Genomic DNA, 18,276 nt, shown 5'->3' with positions numbered 1-18,276 from the left:
TATTCGGGATATAACATATCTAATTAAAAACACCTTAAGTGTTAAAAAGGGTGCAGCTAAAAAAGGATTGAATGTGTGACTTAAAAGAACGAGCACCCCGTTAATACAGCGGTATGTCTCCGGATTTATAATGCTAGAATCAGGGGTTCGATTCCTCTCTGTGGGATCAACAGATAGCCTGATGTGGCTTTACTATAAGAAATCACAAACACCATGTTAAAGGAATGAAATCAAAACTGGTGGCCAAACTGGTAACTACACTTATAATATTGATAGGATTTTTACAGCAAATATTCATTCGTTAGTTAGCCACGTCGCTTTTTAATAAGAATAATTTTATACAATTTAATAAATTTTTGCTAAAAGTTGATATTGAATAATTAATAATAACCGTCCACCCGTATAATTATTTTGAAAACTTGAGCTAGAAACTGCTAATCTAGTTTGCTTGGTCTAATAAATACATATGTTTTTGCACGTTATTTCACCTTATAAATTTCTTAATGTAAGTCATTCATCTTTAATGCGAATAACAGAATTATAAGTGGTTTACTCTTACTTTTAGGTGAAACTATAGCAAACATGTAAGACCGATAGTTCACGTAACTTTTTGTGCAGGCATGTGCAAAATTTTTCATTAAATGTTTAACGGATTTTTTTGAATAACTTTTCACCTGTAGTTTAAATGTATATATAATGTTTTAAAACTTCTAATTGTAGAATGGAAAGATATTTTAGTGTTTTACATTTTTTAAAAAAAATCCAACAAAGTTAAATACGTTTTTCTCTGAAATAAAGTTTCAGTATTTCTGGTGTGAAGAAGAAAAAAAAAAGAAGGAAGGAACTCAATCCAAATTGGTGATGTTATATCTCAGGTAGTTCTTAATGTTATATCTCAGGTAGTTCTTAATGTTATATCTCAGGTAGTTCCTAATGTTATATCTCAGGTAGTTCTTAATGTTATATCTCAGGTAGTTCTTAATGTTATATCTCAGATAGTTCTTAATGTTATATCTCAGGTACTTCTTAATGTTATATCTCAGGTAGTTCTTAATGTTATATCTCAGGTAGTTTTTAATGTTATATCTCAGGTAGTTCCTAATGGATTGCCTTGAAATTTTGCATGTAAAGTAAGGATCGAGTAAAGCTTTTCCATGAAAGATATATGGTAATTTGTATCAACAGAGTCCGAAATATAGAAGGTAGAATATCGCTAAACCATCAGTTCCGTTAATGATATACAGTGTGTTTTATAGGTTGTTTTGTATGTCTTTATTATATTAAAACGAGTCTGATTATGCAAATCATCAGTTCACGTGACAGACAAAGCTAATATAAAGCTATGGCAGAGCGGAATGTATAAGAACTACATTTTGATATTGTTTTTTAGGTAGTGTGATGCCATTGAAAAGTTGATCGCCTTAGGAAGGACGTTAACAGCCCTTTCCCACCCAAAATATTCATACGCTAAGACAAGAACAATATATTCAGATCACGGATTTAGAATTTTTTTTAGAAAAAGAATATTTGATAACAAGGGGCACCAGTATCGTCCAGAAAAAGACTTGAAATTAGTCACATCAAAGCCGTGGTAAGCAAAGCGGGTGTCTTGTAACAAATGGTGATCCTCGAACACACAGGTAAATGATGAAAGTCTTTCACCTTACCAGACAGCAGCAAGAAATATCATTAAGAAGAACACTTGCCTGTAAAAGAGGCCAACATGAAACTGGTTGAGCAAGATAAAGTTTCCAGTCATGTCTCTCGTTCTTTTGTCGCATATCTCAATAAATCGGTTGAATGAAACTCCATGTGAATACTTGTTGGTAAAGTCGCTGAACACAGTGTGTATGGATTTCAAAAAGAATTAATTATTGAAAGAATGCTGAGAGACTATCGTCCTCGTACTTACGTAAGTTAGTTTATGAAAGTAAGGAGGTAGGAGAAGTGTACTTAGGACATGACAGCTTTAAGACGTAACTGAAAGAGATCTGCAAGGATATTGTCAAGATGCACGGTGGTTAGATAAAGTACGACTGGACATGATGTTATGTATCACATCTTTGGACTCCAAAATCGCTTAAGTATAAACTTCTCACCTCCTCTATGGTTGTACATTTTATTCCAATAACTTTCATGAATCATATTAAACAATAAGATCTGTGTTCCTGTAAACAGCAATATCCTAAGATTGCGTTTTATTTTTTCAGGTAATTTTCTTATTGCGGAGTAATAAAAAATTATTCATATTTAAACTGAAGAAGTAGAAAAGCTATCTTGGTCAGTTTGTGTGGAATTAAGCACATAACCATACATTGGGCTATCTGTACTCTGCCCACCACGGAGTATCGAAACCCGGGTTATCGCGATGGGAGTCCTCAGACATACCGCTATGCCACTGGTAAGCATATCAGTCAGACTTAACTTACGATAAACCCTGTTTCGAAGACTTGTTTGATTTGAAGTTGAGCACAAAGTTGTACAATAGGCTATCTGTACTCTTCCCGGTTTCTGTTCTAAGTCCGCAGACACGCCGTTGTGCTCTCTTATAACGAGAAGACTGATGAGACGCTAAGAAGGTGTGATTGATTTAAACTTACTGCGAGTAATAAATCGGTTATTGAGAAATCATTCACGTTACATATGGTAATTTTCATCTTTAGTTTACTAAATCTCTGAAAATTTGTTAATGTCACAAAGTTTATCAGTTCAGAAGTTTTATCGAAGTAGGTCTTAATATTATGGTGTGGGGGTAACGACCGTGGTTTTAGCATTAGTACAATGATAATAATAATAATAATGTATAAAATGGACTGAATAATTTGAATAAGATTCGTCAGAAACTCACATTATAGGAACTTGGTGACATTAGCCCGGACCTGGGTGTAAAAGCAACCTTTCTGACAACTCACTCGTTCCGCGCGAGCGCCGTTTTACGCCACGCTTGAGATGTTGCGCGTGCAGAAAACGTGCGGCTTCGCGCCTTCTCAAAAGCAATTTAGTAAGCAGTATCTGCTTTGGTTTATTGTAGTTTGCGCGAGGCTAGCCAGCTTGTCCTTACTCCTCCCAATTCACTGTACCTCAAAGTAAATGAGTTGTTTTTAGTTTCAGGTCAATCGTTGTATTATTGTAGGACTGTGAAATGTAGAACACTATAAAGTTAAATGTTAATATTTTTAGGGAAGTAATAAGGCCGAACTATAAGACTCGAGGGCAAAAGGCTCACTTCATATTTAAATATAAATGACTGCATCGTTGGTTTGCAAACAATTTAAAATATAAAGCCAAGAAATTGAAAACAAGCGCAGGAATCGCACGAGCGGGCTAGAGCTCGTATCGTGGAACAAGAGATGAAGTGAGCCTTATGATAATTTCCAGTGCGTGACGTTAACGTACACCTGTTATTTTTTTCGATGACTCCTGCGAAAAGGAAGTGATCACTAGTAAATGTAAACGTGTTAAAGCAGACATAGAGGGGTGGAAGACTACCTTCACCGTGTGATTGACTGTAGTAATAAGGTAAATTTTGTCATTCTTTGTTTAACCTATGAAATAATAGAATTATAAACTGTTTCAACTAGTTTTTCTCGTTTCGTCACAAAAATTTCAATAACTTACTCTAGGCCTAAGCAAAGCAGCACTGTTAAACTAGTTTTGGCTATTCTGTTGAATGAGCTGTATCGATTATAAATATACATACACATACATACCTATAGACACATGGTTAATTACACAATTCTTTAAGCTGTTGCTTCTAATACATTTAGTTTTAATAATTTTTTTCAAGGAACGGGTGTCTCCTTATTAGTTAAATTAAGCGTTGACTGTGCACAAAATGAACAACATAAATGTTCATTGTTATTTATTGCTGAAAAAAAAGGACTACAGCAGTTCTTTTAACCAATATTTTTTTTAATGAACAGCGTCGTGTTCTTCCCAGCGATACACGATCCCATAATAAGTTTCTGAACTAGAGAGGCCCGGCATGGCCAAGTGGTTAAGGCACTCGACTCGTAATCCGAGGGTCGCGGGTTCGAATTCCCCTCGCACCAAATATTCTCGCCCTTTCAATCGTGGGAACGTTATAAAATTACGGTCAATCCTTCTATTCGTTGGTAAAAAGAGAAAAAGAGTAGCCTAAGAGTTGGCGGTGGGTGGTGATGACTAGCTGCCTTTCCTCTAGTCTTACACTGATAAACTTGGGACGGCTAGCACATATACCCCTCGTATAGTTTTGCGCGAAATTCAAAACAAACAAGAAACAAACCCCTGAACTAGAGAAATTTACCACCATGCTCATCAAGTGTGGTCGTTTTATGAAAATAATGCTCACTGTGCGCGGGTTTCTTTCTTCTGTGAGTTTTGAGTAAATTTGCATGGTTGTAAAAAAAAAAAAGGTACTGTTCCTAGTTTATGTGGAAACTTTTTATAAGAACATATTAACGATTTTATGCCAAGAAGGAACTTCTTCAAATTTATACAGGTAAGTAGGTTTGTTAAAAGTAGAAACGTGCGAGAAGGTATCATTCAGTGATTCTAAAGTGTTTGATGTTATATATGAATATATTACACAATACCCAGGTGGTAGTTATCTCGGAAAAGAGGTGGGGATAATCTTCATAAGAGACTTAAACGTGGCGAGTTTATGAGGATTACGTGGCATGACCACAAAATGTGGCATTTATAGACGATTATGTTATATTTCGGACTATCCAAGCGGAAGAAGCAAAGTTGTCTCGTGAAGCGAATGAAGACGGAGTCATGGTGATTCTATGGGGATTAGGGAGTATGACCCCAAAAACAACGTTTCTAGACTTCAAAGGGAACAATAAATATTAAAAATAAATCTGGTAAAATGCTGACATGAAGTATATGTCCCACCATGTCTCTTTGGTTCCTCCAGTTCTGTGAGATTCGTCCGTTATTTGAAACTTGCCAATTGCTATTAGTGAAACCGGTAATTATTATAAAAACAGCTTGTAGCCAGAGGCAGTTTGATTAGTCGAACTGGTTGCAAGTTATGAAAGATTTTCTGGCGTTTTATACGTGCACACTGTTTGAGCATAACTCTGTCTTACATTTTTATATAGACAGATAATTGAAGCGGATGAAATCACAAGGGAAATAATTAATTTTACGAAATATTTTCGCTCACGAAAGTAAAACATACACTAATTTACTTGTTGAAGTTTATAATAAAATAAAACATACACTAGTTTATTCGTTAAAGTTTATAATAAAATAAAACATACACTAGTTTACTCGTTGAAGTTTATTTATAATAAAATAAAACATACACTAGTTTACTCGTTAAAGTTTATAATAAAATTAAAACATACACTAGTTTACTGGCTAAAGTTTATAATAAAATAAAACATACACTAGTTTACTGGCTAAAGTTTATAATAAAATAAAACATACACCAGTTTATTTGTTAAAGTTTATAATAAAATAAAACATACATTAGTTTAGTCGCCGAAGTTTCGGCGCGTGTGACGACAATGTGTTTGCTTATCTGTTTTATCAAATTTCGATAGTTAATTACTCGGGGCTATCAGTGCTAGCCGTCTCTGATTTAGAAATGTTTTTTCGTGTTTGTTTGTTTGTTTGAAATTAAGCACAAAACCACACAGTGGGCTATCTATGTTCTGCCCGCCACGGGTATCAAAACCCAGTTTCTAGCGGTGTGAGTCTGCAGGCGTGCTGCTGTGCCATTGAGGAGTTATTTATAAATGATAAATAAGAGGGAATGCAGCCAAACAATATCGCCACCGTCAACTCTTAAGCTACTCTTCACCAATAAAAACTGTTAGTGACAGTCACATTATAAACCTTCAAGGCTGAAAGGTTGAAGATGTTTTATGATTGGATTCAAACATGTTTGCACATCTATACTGATATATAAATAAGTTAAAAGTTAAATAGGGGCCCGGGACGGCCAAGTGTGTTAAGGTGTTCGACTCGTGATCCGAGGGTCGCGGGTTCGAATCCCGGTCGCACCAAACATGCTCGCCCTCCCAGCCGTGGGGGCGTTATAATGTTACGGTCAATTCCACTATTCGTTGGTAAAAGAGTAACCCTAGAGTTGGCGGTGGGTGGTGGTGACTAGCTGCCTTCCCTCTAGTCTTACACTACTAAATTAGGGACGGCTAGCGCAGATAGCCCTCGAGTAGCTTTGTTCGAAATTCAAAAACAAGCAAACAAAAGAAACAAAAGTTAAATAATTGACTTAAAATGCAGCCATAATTTCGTTAGTGTGAAATAAAAATGACAGCAATACTTTTTATTCAGAAGGAAGAATATTTCAACAATATGAGACAAGGAACATCAGAAATGTCTGATTTTAGACTAAAATATACGAAAAATGTCGCATGTTAAATGTGATAGTAGGACAGAAGCAGTGTGTATGTGCTTTAGAATGTTATGAATGCTGTTATAAAACTGCACAGTGACTTTCCGAACACCCTGTAGAATGTGAATAAAGTCATCTATTATTTAACATTATGGAGGATCTAATTTCGCGCAGAGAATACGACAATTTTTATACAATATTCTACAAACAAGTTAAAACGCATTTCGGTAAGATGTTTCAAATGTCTTATGAAATAACATTTTAAAATATTTCTATAAACTGCTTATGATGTAATTCCTTATGGCCTGTTCATAAAATTGCTTGTTTTTACATTTTGAATCTCGTTTTTCCGTTTGTTAGTGCAATAAAAATACACACAGGCCTATTATGTTGATGACGATTCAATTACGACAATTGGTACAAAAATAAAAATAAAAGTAAGATCAAATTTTTGTTTGGCTGACGGCCCAAACTTAAAAGACTCGATGTTTCAGTAACTCTACTCTGTCACCATTAAGAGTGAAATCCTTCATGACAAACGGGTAATTAACAAAAATAAAATATTACTTCTGGTTCCAAAGATTAAAAAAAAAGATATTTCAGATGAAAAAAGTATACATCAAACTGAATGTGAATCAACTAAAAGCCTGTTGATTAAACGAAACGTAATTTGAAATATTGTCTTAATGAACATAAAAGTTGTGTACGTAACATGAAAATGTTAACTTCTCTTGTTGAACATATTGTTGAAACAGGTTATTCAATATCATGGTATAACACTTTTAAATTAACCTAATAGTCAAAGTAAATTAAATATTAGAGATTCAATAGAAATTCTGTGCTGTAATATAAATAATCAGCTGGCAATAATGCATAGAATACATTGCCTTTATATATTAATTGAACGAGTTAAGCCTTTACTTTATAAAACTACCTGCTTTTCATGTTGGTTTTACTCACATTGATGATAGAGCGAAACTATTGAAACGTGTACAGTCTTTTTAACTTTATCTGTCGACCAAATAAAAAAAATAATGTACATTTCAAACGTTTATTTGTTTTTAATCTTTAAAATCATTTTGATGATATTCTAACTTCAAGCCCCCTGGTGTACTACATCATCAATTGTTTAGTTGAGTAAACGTTTTGCTTAGAAATAAAATTCTTAAAGTGTATACATTTGTCTAAAACTGAAATATCAGTTTAAAACCAAAACCAAAAGAGAAGTTGATACACTCGAAAGTAACATTGTTCTATAAATAAATTTTAACAAAGTATTTCAAGAAGATGATGACGTGACTATATATATATATGCACACATACCTGCATTTTGTTATCACTTGTAAAAATAAGTGTTTTAAAGGATAGTCATGATAGTTAAAATATTTAAAGTGACCATAAAGCACAGTACAAGAGATGAATAGCAGATGTTAAATTACCTTGATTAAATGAAAACCACGTGCTTTGAAATAAGGGCAGCTGTACTACCATATCAATATGTCTCCTTTTTAGTAGATTTAGTAATGGAAACGTATTTTGGGAAAATATCGGACCAAGATATGCTTCTATATACGTGTATGTGTATATATAAACATATACTCTAAGACGAAGATGTTTAAATACGTTCCGCGGAAGTTACTGTAAATTTAAAGGTTTTACCCGATTTCAGCATAAGCTCAAAGTTTAATGCAAATCTATGTCTAACCAGTTTCAAAAGGAACGTGCTTGCATTTTGTTTATTGAATAGTTCAGCGTGTGAGTGAATCTATTGAAAAATGTTACCACGTAAAGTCACCATCGATTCAAAAAATTTGTGATTCTAAAATAATTAATTGATAAAAAAGATATATTCAATATACCAATAACCCTAACATTTCTTATTCTACTCCTCTGTGATGTGATGTTTCATCATTTCTGTATAGTGTACAAGATAACCAATTATGGATAAAACGTAGCACGGGTAGAGCCTACAAAAGTATAGAGCCATAAGCTCTCCTGCTTCTTGCTAAAATATACGTATTATATTCTTTACAGATATAAGTATTCTTAGCTTTAGTGAATCGAGCACTTTAATGACGGGGATAAGTGTACCCTGAATACTCAAGTATGATTTTCTTAAATACACGATAATTCATAGCTACAATGATTTGCCGTATTTGTTAACCGCAGATGATTGTTGTATGAACATTCTGAGGTCAAAGTTAAGCAGATATTAATGTACCCAATTAGAGTTTTATTTTTGGTTCATAAACGACGTAGCTCAAAATGCATTGAATATCTTTAGGTAATTCGTGAAATATATCAGAACTAGCTATTGAATCAAATAGTCAAATCAGTTTCAATATTAAGAAGAAGAAATAAAAAAGACAATATTATTGTCCATTGGCTACCGTGTGGATTATATTATCCAACGTTAATAATCCAATAATGTTCATTCGTCATCACGTGACAGTGTTAATGTATACTGGTTATCGGAAGGCAGGATTTGATAAATGTACACTAACTATCACGTGGCAGGATTAGACTAATATACACTGGTTATCACGTGACAGGATTAGATTAAGATACACTAGTTATCAAGTGGCAGGATTAGACTAATATACACTGGTTATCACGTGACAGGATTAGATTAAGATACACTATCACGTGACAGGATTAGACTAATATACACTAGTTATCACGTGACAGAAGTAGATGAATGTACACTGACTAGCATGGGGTGAGATTAAAATAGTGTAAACTGGCGGTTTACAGTCAGTAATCCTAACATGTAATGGACAGTATATATTGATCTAATCCTGGTACGTCATAGTTAGTGTTCATTAGTCTAGTTGTGACTTACCAGGATTGGATCAATATATACTGACCATTACATGTTAGGATTACTGACTGTCAAGTGTTAGAATTAAACCAATGTGCGCTAGCTATAATGTGAGAGAAATATGTTAATATACACTGACTAATATGAAGAGGGATTATAATAATGTACACTGGATATCATGTGATACGATTACATTAATGTCACTGACCATCACGTGGCAAGATTATAATCAAGTATACTGGACATTATGACAGATGCATGATTTGAACGATGACTAATTTATACTAGGTTACATGAGAACTTACAGAAGTTGTCACGATTTTAGCCTACTTACTGTAATTTTACGAACAACATATGGTTTAAACAAGTTACTGTTCTAGTAATTCTTTCAAAACTGAATCTTGCTCCACATTTCATTTTGGCGTACAAAATTAACTACTAGTAGTGAAACGATATATTCTATGTATTTATATGATTTGCGGGTGTACAACTGCAACTTTACAACAATAGAAAAATTAAACACTTAGTTGTTTATCACTCTTCGTTTGTCACGGTTATTAACAACCACGTAAACGATAAGTTTCAGTTTATTATATAGTAGTGGCGTTGTGAATGTTGTGTACTTTCATTTAGTCGTTTTTAGTAGAAGCTAACAATGCTGACGTCACTTTCATGCTTTGGTATTTCGTGTTGTTATTTCATCGTATATTTCTTTTATAGTTTTCTAAGAAACATGAGTATATGTATGTACTTTATTTGCAAGTTGTTGTTTTTTATCTTAGTCCGGCCCAACATGGCTAGGTGGTTAAGGTGCTCGATTCGTAATCTGAGGGTCGCGGGTTCGAATCTCTGTCATACCAAACATACGCGCCCTTTCAGCCGTGGGGGCGTTATTATGTTATGCTCAATCCCATTATTCGTTGGTAAAAGAGTAGCCTAAGAGTCGACGGTGGGTGGCGATGACTAGCTGCCTTCCCTCTAGTCTTGTACTGCTAAATGAGGGACAGCTAGTGTAGATATCCCTCATGTAGCTTTGCGCGAAATTAAAAAAACAAAACAAAACAGTCTCAGTTCGAGTATTTCAGCATAACCAAATTTTCTTCTAGAAATGTGTGGTTCAGTGTCAGGAGCAAGGAAGGATTTGATAAGCAAAAGTTCGATGTTTCATTCAACTCAGATAGACATTTGTACAACATTATGTTTAACAGAAGACAAACAAAACATTTGGATCTGGTATCTGGTTATGGGGTTGCCCTTGCCCAATACAACAGAGTACCTTTAGTTAATGTGTGATAATCGATATCTTGTTTTGTAAACCGACTGTGAATAGGGCCACAGGCTACGACTGCTATTTGATGAATTGCGGGCATACGTTTAGTGTTGGAGGTTCAAACCATCAGTAGTAGATTAATAATGGGGCAAAAGGGGCATAGAAAGGGGGTGAGAAAGGCTCAGCTGCACCCGTTGTTAATAAGGGGCAGGTGTGACTACGAACATGCCCTACCCTGTTCGCCCTACCTTTCCAAGGCAGATGGTGACAACTTGGAAGTCACAGCAAGTTTTGCGTGCGTTTCTTGCCCTCATTAAGGATCAGAGGACATGTGACACACACGTAGCTCGCAACAGATGACCGAATGCAGTCTTCCTGCAGAATTACTGCTCAGGATCGTTTAGAATTCTTCGTCCCACATCAATTTTTTTTCCAGTTTGGTTTGCATTTGGTTTCGTTGTTCATAGTACAATACCAGCTATTGTAAACATGCTATACTGCTATTAGTGAAGAGAACATAATTCATGAATACTTGTCTAGTTGTAATGAATTTATAAATATGCTTCAGTATTGTTATGTCCTTACTGCTGAAAGAAACTACATCCCTAATATAACCTCTTAGGGTTATAGGGTTTCTTGAATGATAACATTGTATTACAGTTTTCTTAGAATTGGGACTGAAAGTTTTACAAATGTCCCTCAGTGATATGTCTGCGGACTTATCACACGAGAAACTCGACTCGTAATGTCACGGTGGCGGGTTCGAATCCCCATCACAACAAACGTGCTCGCTTTTACAGCCGTATGGGCGTTATAATGTGACGGTAAATCTCATTATTCGTTGTTAAAAGAGTAGCCCAAGAGTTGGCGGTGGGTGGTGATGACTAACAGCCTTCCCTCTAGTCTTTCACTGCTAAATTAGGGACGGCTAGAGCAGATAGCCCTCGTATAGCTTCGTGCGATATTCTAAACAAACCAAACCTCTGAGTAGTGTATCAAAGGTAATCTACCTATAGCTCAGATCTGAAGAAAACAAATACGTACCAGTATCGTAAAAAATTCAATAACGTGTTCAATCCATTGAACACATTATAAACTAACTACACCACACATAGTGCTTAGACCCTAAGCGTTTGATACATATTAATTTCCATACTTGAAGAATAACGTATGTTTAATTGGTTTGTGGTTCTTCATGAACTAAACTAAACCTTACATATAGGCGGTAGACAACAACGATTGATTCTGGGTTTTCTGTTCATAACATCAGGTAAATAAATCCATAAAATTTATCATAATTCTACTTGATTCCTCAGATATTTTGAAGTTAATACGTTGCTCTGATTTTGAGTTACTAAGAACCTGTTATCTTTACCTAAGTACTAAACAGAAAGAGTAAAGTAGTTATAACAGCAGTCTAAGATCTCTCCACGTGTTGCTTTGATTTGTATGAATAAATCAAATTATACATTTTAAAGTTTTTTTTGAAAACAATAACAACATGATTTTTGAGTTATGTATTGGTTGTGAAGCTAAATTTCTTTTCTATGTCCCTTTACCAAATTTTAAAGATGTATAATTTGATTACTTTTTGAAAATATGGAAATATTTGAGTTCAATATTAGAGGGAGCATCACTGTGGATGGCTACGATGGCTTTAATAGCTTTGTGATCAATAAAACTAAAACTTTAGCGCCATCAAAGGCTGTTCAAAGTTTCCATCGTTTTCTTGAGTTTATTTTGTTTGTTTATTTGTTTGAATTTCGCGGAAAGCTGCATGAAGGCTATCGGCGCTAGTCGTCCCTAATTTAGCAGTGTAAGACTACAGGGAAGGCAACTAGTCATCACCACCCACCGCCAACTCTTGAGCTACTATTTTACCAATGAATAGTGGGATTGACCGTCATATTATAACGCCAATACGGCTGAAAGAGCGAGCACGTTTGTGTGATGGTTATTTGAACCCGCAACCTTTAGATTACGAGTTGAGCGCCTTAAATACCTGGCCATGTTGGGCTATTCTTGGGTTTAATGGCATTAATGTGGTTGTAAATGTTAATGCTATACAGATCGAACTGTATTTATTACATGCAAATTGACATAAAGAGGCTCGGTATGGCCATGTGGTTAAGGGGCTCGACTTGTAATCCGAGGATCTCGGGTTCGAATCCCCTTCATACCAACCATGTTCGCCCTTTCACCCGTGGGGGCATTATAATGTGACGGTCAATCCCACTATTCGTTAGCAAACGAGTAGCCCAAGAGTTGGCGGTGGGTGGTGATGACTAGTTGCCTTTCCTGTAGTCTTACACTACCCTAGTGTAGCTTTCCGCGAAATTCAAAAACAAACAAACAAACTTTACATAATGTGATATAGAAAAGTTGCATTTGTACACTAATATAAATTTTGTGAAGTTTATAAATCATTTTGGCAAAATGATTTTAACAATCAAACACAACAGCTTATATAAGACTTTTCTTTGCTTAAAATTCGTGTGACACGTTTACTGTAGGAACGATATTTTTTATAATAACTATTACCAGGACTTCACATTCAACCGTGAATTACCAGTTTGTGATACAACCGTTTCGGAGACGACTGTCAGTTTACAAAAGAAATAATCTTAAGATAAGCAGATATGAAAAATGAGTTATCTTATTAATGTCAAAGGCCGAGCGTCAACCAGTGAACGCTGTTGCTAATAACTTTCCTCACCCGCTGTGTATCCCAGCTTATGGGAGATCTCCGATGAACGAACGTAGGGACGGACCAACTTCTGAAGATTGGATGCCTGAAGTTTTGTGCCAGAAAGAAAGGGTTTTCTAATTATTTCAACGGCGAACGCGAACTTTATCATTTATAAATCATTATCATCTTTGATCATAATGTATTGTTAGAATTAATGTTTTATTTAAGAAAGAACTGTTTACAATTCCAGTGCTCTTTTGACAACGCACCGATAAAGGGTTACTTTTTCCTACTTTGTCCTCATGAGACCTATATTCGCTAATTGGTCATGAACAGGCAATATGACGCAAAGGTAAGATTTTGTTTAGTAAAGTATTTTATAAAACATATGGTTGTTTCCATACTAATAACTTTTAAATTAATTTATTTCTCTTTTGATAGCGGAAACGTATATTCTAAACTACGATGTTAAAATCCAGGGAGTCTGGGCTGCAATATGAAAGATTTGTGGTTCGAGTCCCGATCTGTTGAACACTGTCCACCCTTGTAACTACGACAATAAATTCCGCTATTCACTTTAGAATAGGAGCATAGATGGAGGGTGTTGGTAACAAGTTGTTATTGCTTTTGTCATTGGTTCTAATTAAGGGTGGATACCCCTGATCCATAAGGGTATCTGATTTGGCCGTTTATTCCATGTATCCCATAAGATTCTGTTTAGTTTGACAACACCGAATACTTAAACAACAAACCTAGTATAAAACAGGATTTCGTAGAGTGTTTCTATATCAATTGTGGCCAATAAGAAAGTCATATTGGTTGATTGAATGGAAATCACTGACGAATTAAGGTGTTATAATTTTTGATCATCCAACAAAAATAAATTTAAACAAACACGATTAAGCGACACATTATTTCTTAACTTACACGTTTGGTACAAATGGACGTAGTGTGCCATTTAATAGCAGAGCCACATTCGGCTATATGCTGTGTCCACCGAAGGGAATCGAATTCCTGATTTTAGCATTGTAAATTCGTGGACTTACTGTTGTCCCATCAGGGGAAAGCATGGATAGCATATGTAAATCTATCAGTCAAATCGCGTTTGCGGTTAAGAGTGTTTGTTCTTGAAACAAATGCATTGGTTAACCCTGTACAGGTAAACAAATAGTTGTGTTTGTTCTTGAAGGAAAACGGTTATTTTTACAACTTGAAAAGCTACAAGAATGATAAGTCTGGTGATTATCAAATGATAATCTAAGGGTGTGATAAACTGTATAGTTGAAGAGACGTATTTATTGAGGAAAAGGAAAACACAGTACACTTCAAATACAAACAATATATATATATATCGCTCAACAGAACATAGGGAAAAGACGAACAATACAACAATTTTGTTTGAACGTTCAGGAAATTCTTTTCCAATGCTCTAAATTCTATTTAAAACATTCAAAGTCCTGACGTTATATCCACGTGAAAAGATCGAATATTCAGTTATTCAGAAGAACATACTTCCTTGTAATATTTTATACCATAATTATTCAAGAATAACAAAAGGCCAAAAAATATTATGAACATGATAAAATGATAAAAATTAACATGATTTTGAAACTCCCAGAGACTGAAAAGTTGGAGACATTTTGTAGCATTGACTCGTGTTCCATATACTTTGGATATGATATGTTTAGGGCTTCAACAAAATCTGTTATTTCCCTTCCTAAACATAAGAAAAACACACGATTCCTGTATTTGTCATGTGATCGAATTGTAGCATAAGTGAACAACTTTGTTTTATAAGTTAATTAAAGTCAGGAGCTATCAAAATACAAGCACACTAACACTCCCTCTTCAACGGTGTTATATTCTTTCCTAGATCAAATGAGAATCTCTACAAACAGTGTTAAAGTAATACTTTCTGGTATTACATACGAGATAAGTACTTGGAAGCAAGGTTAAATTAGTAGATATAATAACCATAACAAAGTCACGCGAACTTAAACACAGGAATTTTAATGTTACATTCACTCTCTCATCCTGAACGGATTGATGTTACATTCACTCTCTCATCCTGAACGGATTGATGTTACATTCACTCTCTCATCCTGAACGGATTGATGTTACATTCACTCTCTCATCCTGAACGGATTGATGTTACATTCACTCTCTCATCCTGAACGGATTGATGTTACATTCACTCTCTCATCCTGAACGGATTGATGTTACATTCACTCTCTCATCTTGAACGGAACTGTCACCCCTTTTTTTCTTTGTGGTTTCAACCTCTACTCTGAAATATAAAAAGTGTGGCGAGCAAGTAAAAAACAACAACAGCTGACACGTAGTGACAATATATATGTATTCTAAATTTTAGCCGCTTTTAGAAAAACTGTTATTATTACGTTATTTTAAAATTCCTACTTTATTCTGTAAGCCATTCTGTCTCTTTCCATAAGTCCCCCGCTGGTGAAGCAGTAAGTATACGGATTTACAACGTTAAAATCAAACGTTCGATTCCTCTCGGTGGACTCAGCAGATAGCCAGAAGTGGCTTCGCTATCAGAAAACACACACTCTTCATATACTAAATTAACCGTATCGTCCAATGGTGAACTGATGTTATATAACAAAATATTTTATGGTTCCAGTAAAATTATTTTTAATTTTGTGAATTAAGTTATTATTCACTTCAACTAGAAACTATCATGTTTTTTGTTTTTTTTACTTAATATACACATTTCGATGGATTTTGATCTAAAAGTTATTCTGGCATTGTCGACTTTATAGTAGCGTTTATCGGCGAATATAAAATTCAGACCACAAGCCAATGGTTTAAATGTGCAATACAAGCTACCTTGTTTAATACCATTGTCGGTTACAATAAAAGCTCCAGTTTCAAAAGATATTACAGAGATATATTTCCAAGTAAAAAAACAAAAAAAAAAATAAAAAATAAAAGAGGAGTATAACAGTTACAATTTGAAGTTAAGCCTAACAGTAACGAAGTTCCTCACGTTTCTTTGTTTCTCAACAAATTAATCATTTCGTCTGCGTTATAAAATAATTTTAACAATCATTTCAATACCCCATTGGAATACATCGCACATATAAAGAATAGCATTTCCAAGAATAACGTTGACCCTAATGTAGACTTCATTACATTAAAGAAATAGTCGTTTCTAAGTGTAAGAACACATTCTATAGTTTCTAATTTAAAGGTAAACCTACTCTTACTTTAAAGGTGAATAAACATTCTTCTTGTTGGAAACCCGCTGATATTTAAGGACTTTTAACAATTTATTTTTTGTGCTTTTAACTTTGATTCATTTACTTTTGAAAGTAACTGATACACCTTTTAAATAGGTTCTTTGTCCACCCCCGCCTAGTGGCACAGCGGCATGTGTGTGGACTTACAACTCTAGAAATCGGATTTCGATACCTGTGGTGAGCAGAGAACAGACAAGCAGCTCATTGTGGAGCCTCTTGCTTAACTTCAAACACACCAAAACTCTTTGGTTTTAAAGGATTGCTATAAACAAGTCTTTCACATGTAAAAAACACTAATAAAAAAGTGCAACTTTCCACTTTCAAGAAGGACAGTTTCATATAAAGTGAACGGATCTACATGGAATCACGAGAAGCGTTGTTTTACATGAGAAAGGACCTGCTGAGAATCGTAATTCTTGAAGGAACAAAAAGCAGAATTTTTCTTTTAAAGTATGACTTTCTTTTCACATTACATTCGGTTTCCTCCATCTGTTAGGTAGGTTCTTGTTTATACACAGTTTTTTTTTTTAATTCACCAACGAAGGTTTGCTTGTTTTTGAATTTCGCGCAAAGCTACACGCGGGCTACCTGCGCTAGCCGTCCCTAATTTAGCAGTGAAAGAATAGAGGGAAGGCAGCTAGTCATCACCATCCACCGCCAACTCTTGGGCTACTCTTTTACAAACGAATAGTGGGATTGGCCGTCAAATTATAACGCCTCCACGGCTGAAAAGGCGAGAATATTTGGTGTGACTGGGATTAGAACCCGCGACCCTCAGATTATGAATTGAATGCCTTAATACACTTGGCCATGCCAGGCCTACCAAAGAAAGAAATCCCTTCTTCTTAAAACTTGTTCCACCCAGGTTAAAACTGATCCTTCAGTATACAGACTGAGGTCTTCCATTTTTGTTAGTTTATCCATTTTGAAAGTTAGTTTTCTACCTGAGATCTTTTAAAGTGGGTTTTGCATCACATAACTGGGGCTATTTCACTTTCAGAGTAATTCTCTGGGTTATAATGCGATACTCACCCAAGGTTCGTTGTTTTGAATATTAGACATGTTAATATTTATGTTTTAAACACACATATTCTAAATAGTTCTAGTCAATAAATTGAACAGGGATAAAACGTACAGATTAGAAATGCTTGCCATCACAGCTGTTGCGTGCACAAGCATTTCGTTATTTGACGTTAAGCCTCTGTGGGTTCGCAAAGCAAGACTGTTCGTTGAACTTTTTTCACGACACACAACATATTAACAACTCTAAAGCTATTTTAAACGAATTTTGATTATTGTCCGTGACTTTATACACTATTTTGTCTATCTTGTTTATGCAAGCTAATGTTGTTTCTTGTATACTGAAAAATAATAAAGGGAAAAATCTTTTTTTATTAATTTAAATAGAGGTTTCGCATTATTTATAGATTTATAAAATGGTTAATTTCAATAAGGGTTCCTTGTGGGCCACTGAAGATAACACAAGGGGTAAGCAAACCTATTATCAACAAAGCTTTTGCCATAGGTAGTTTGAAAATTGCTGATAATATTGCCAGGTACAAACTACCGTATACTATTAATGAGTTTAACATGGTGCTCTGAAAGAAACAGAGTGCATTACATTATCTGTCCTCTTTGAATGTGTAAGCTGTATTTTATTAAGTTCAACACCGCAGGCTACAGAGTTTGTTTCTTTAAAAGACCAAAACTCAAATCTAATTGTTAAGGTTTATTAAAGTTCGAGAACTACAACTACATAAAGTTTATGTACTACTGTTGTGAAGATGATAACAGTACTTAACTAACAGTTTTACAACAAACATCTCTGTCTATACTCTGTGAAATAGCAAACACATAGCAAACACTTTGATTACAACTATT

At 34.9% G+C, this 18,276-nt stretch overlaps 1 long non-coding RNA gene across 1 annotated transcript; it reads left to right on the top strand.

The window, feature by feature from the left end:
* Positions 1-3,045: 3,045 nt before the first annotated feature.
* On the top strand, positions 3,046-17,799 carry LOC143249723 (uncharacterized). The gene is made up of 3 exons (XR_013027920.1): positions 3,046-3,519; positions 13,383-13,484; positions 16,492-17,799. It is a non-coding gene; the product is annotated as an uncharacterized LOC143249723 (long non-coding RNA).
* The last annotated feature ends 477 nt before the right edge of the window (positions 17,800-18,276 follow it).

Source organism: Tachypleus tridentatus, chromosome 1 (assembly GCF_004210375.1).
Source record: "Tachypleus tridentatus isolate NWPU-2018 chromosome 1, ASM421037v1, whole genome shotgun sequence".
NCBI lineage: Eukaryota > Metazoa > Arthropoda > Merostomata > Xiphosura > Limulidae > Tachypleus > Tachypleus tridentatus.
This window is presented reverse-complemented; position numbering and strand designations above follow the sequence as displayed.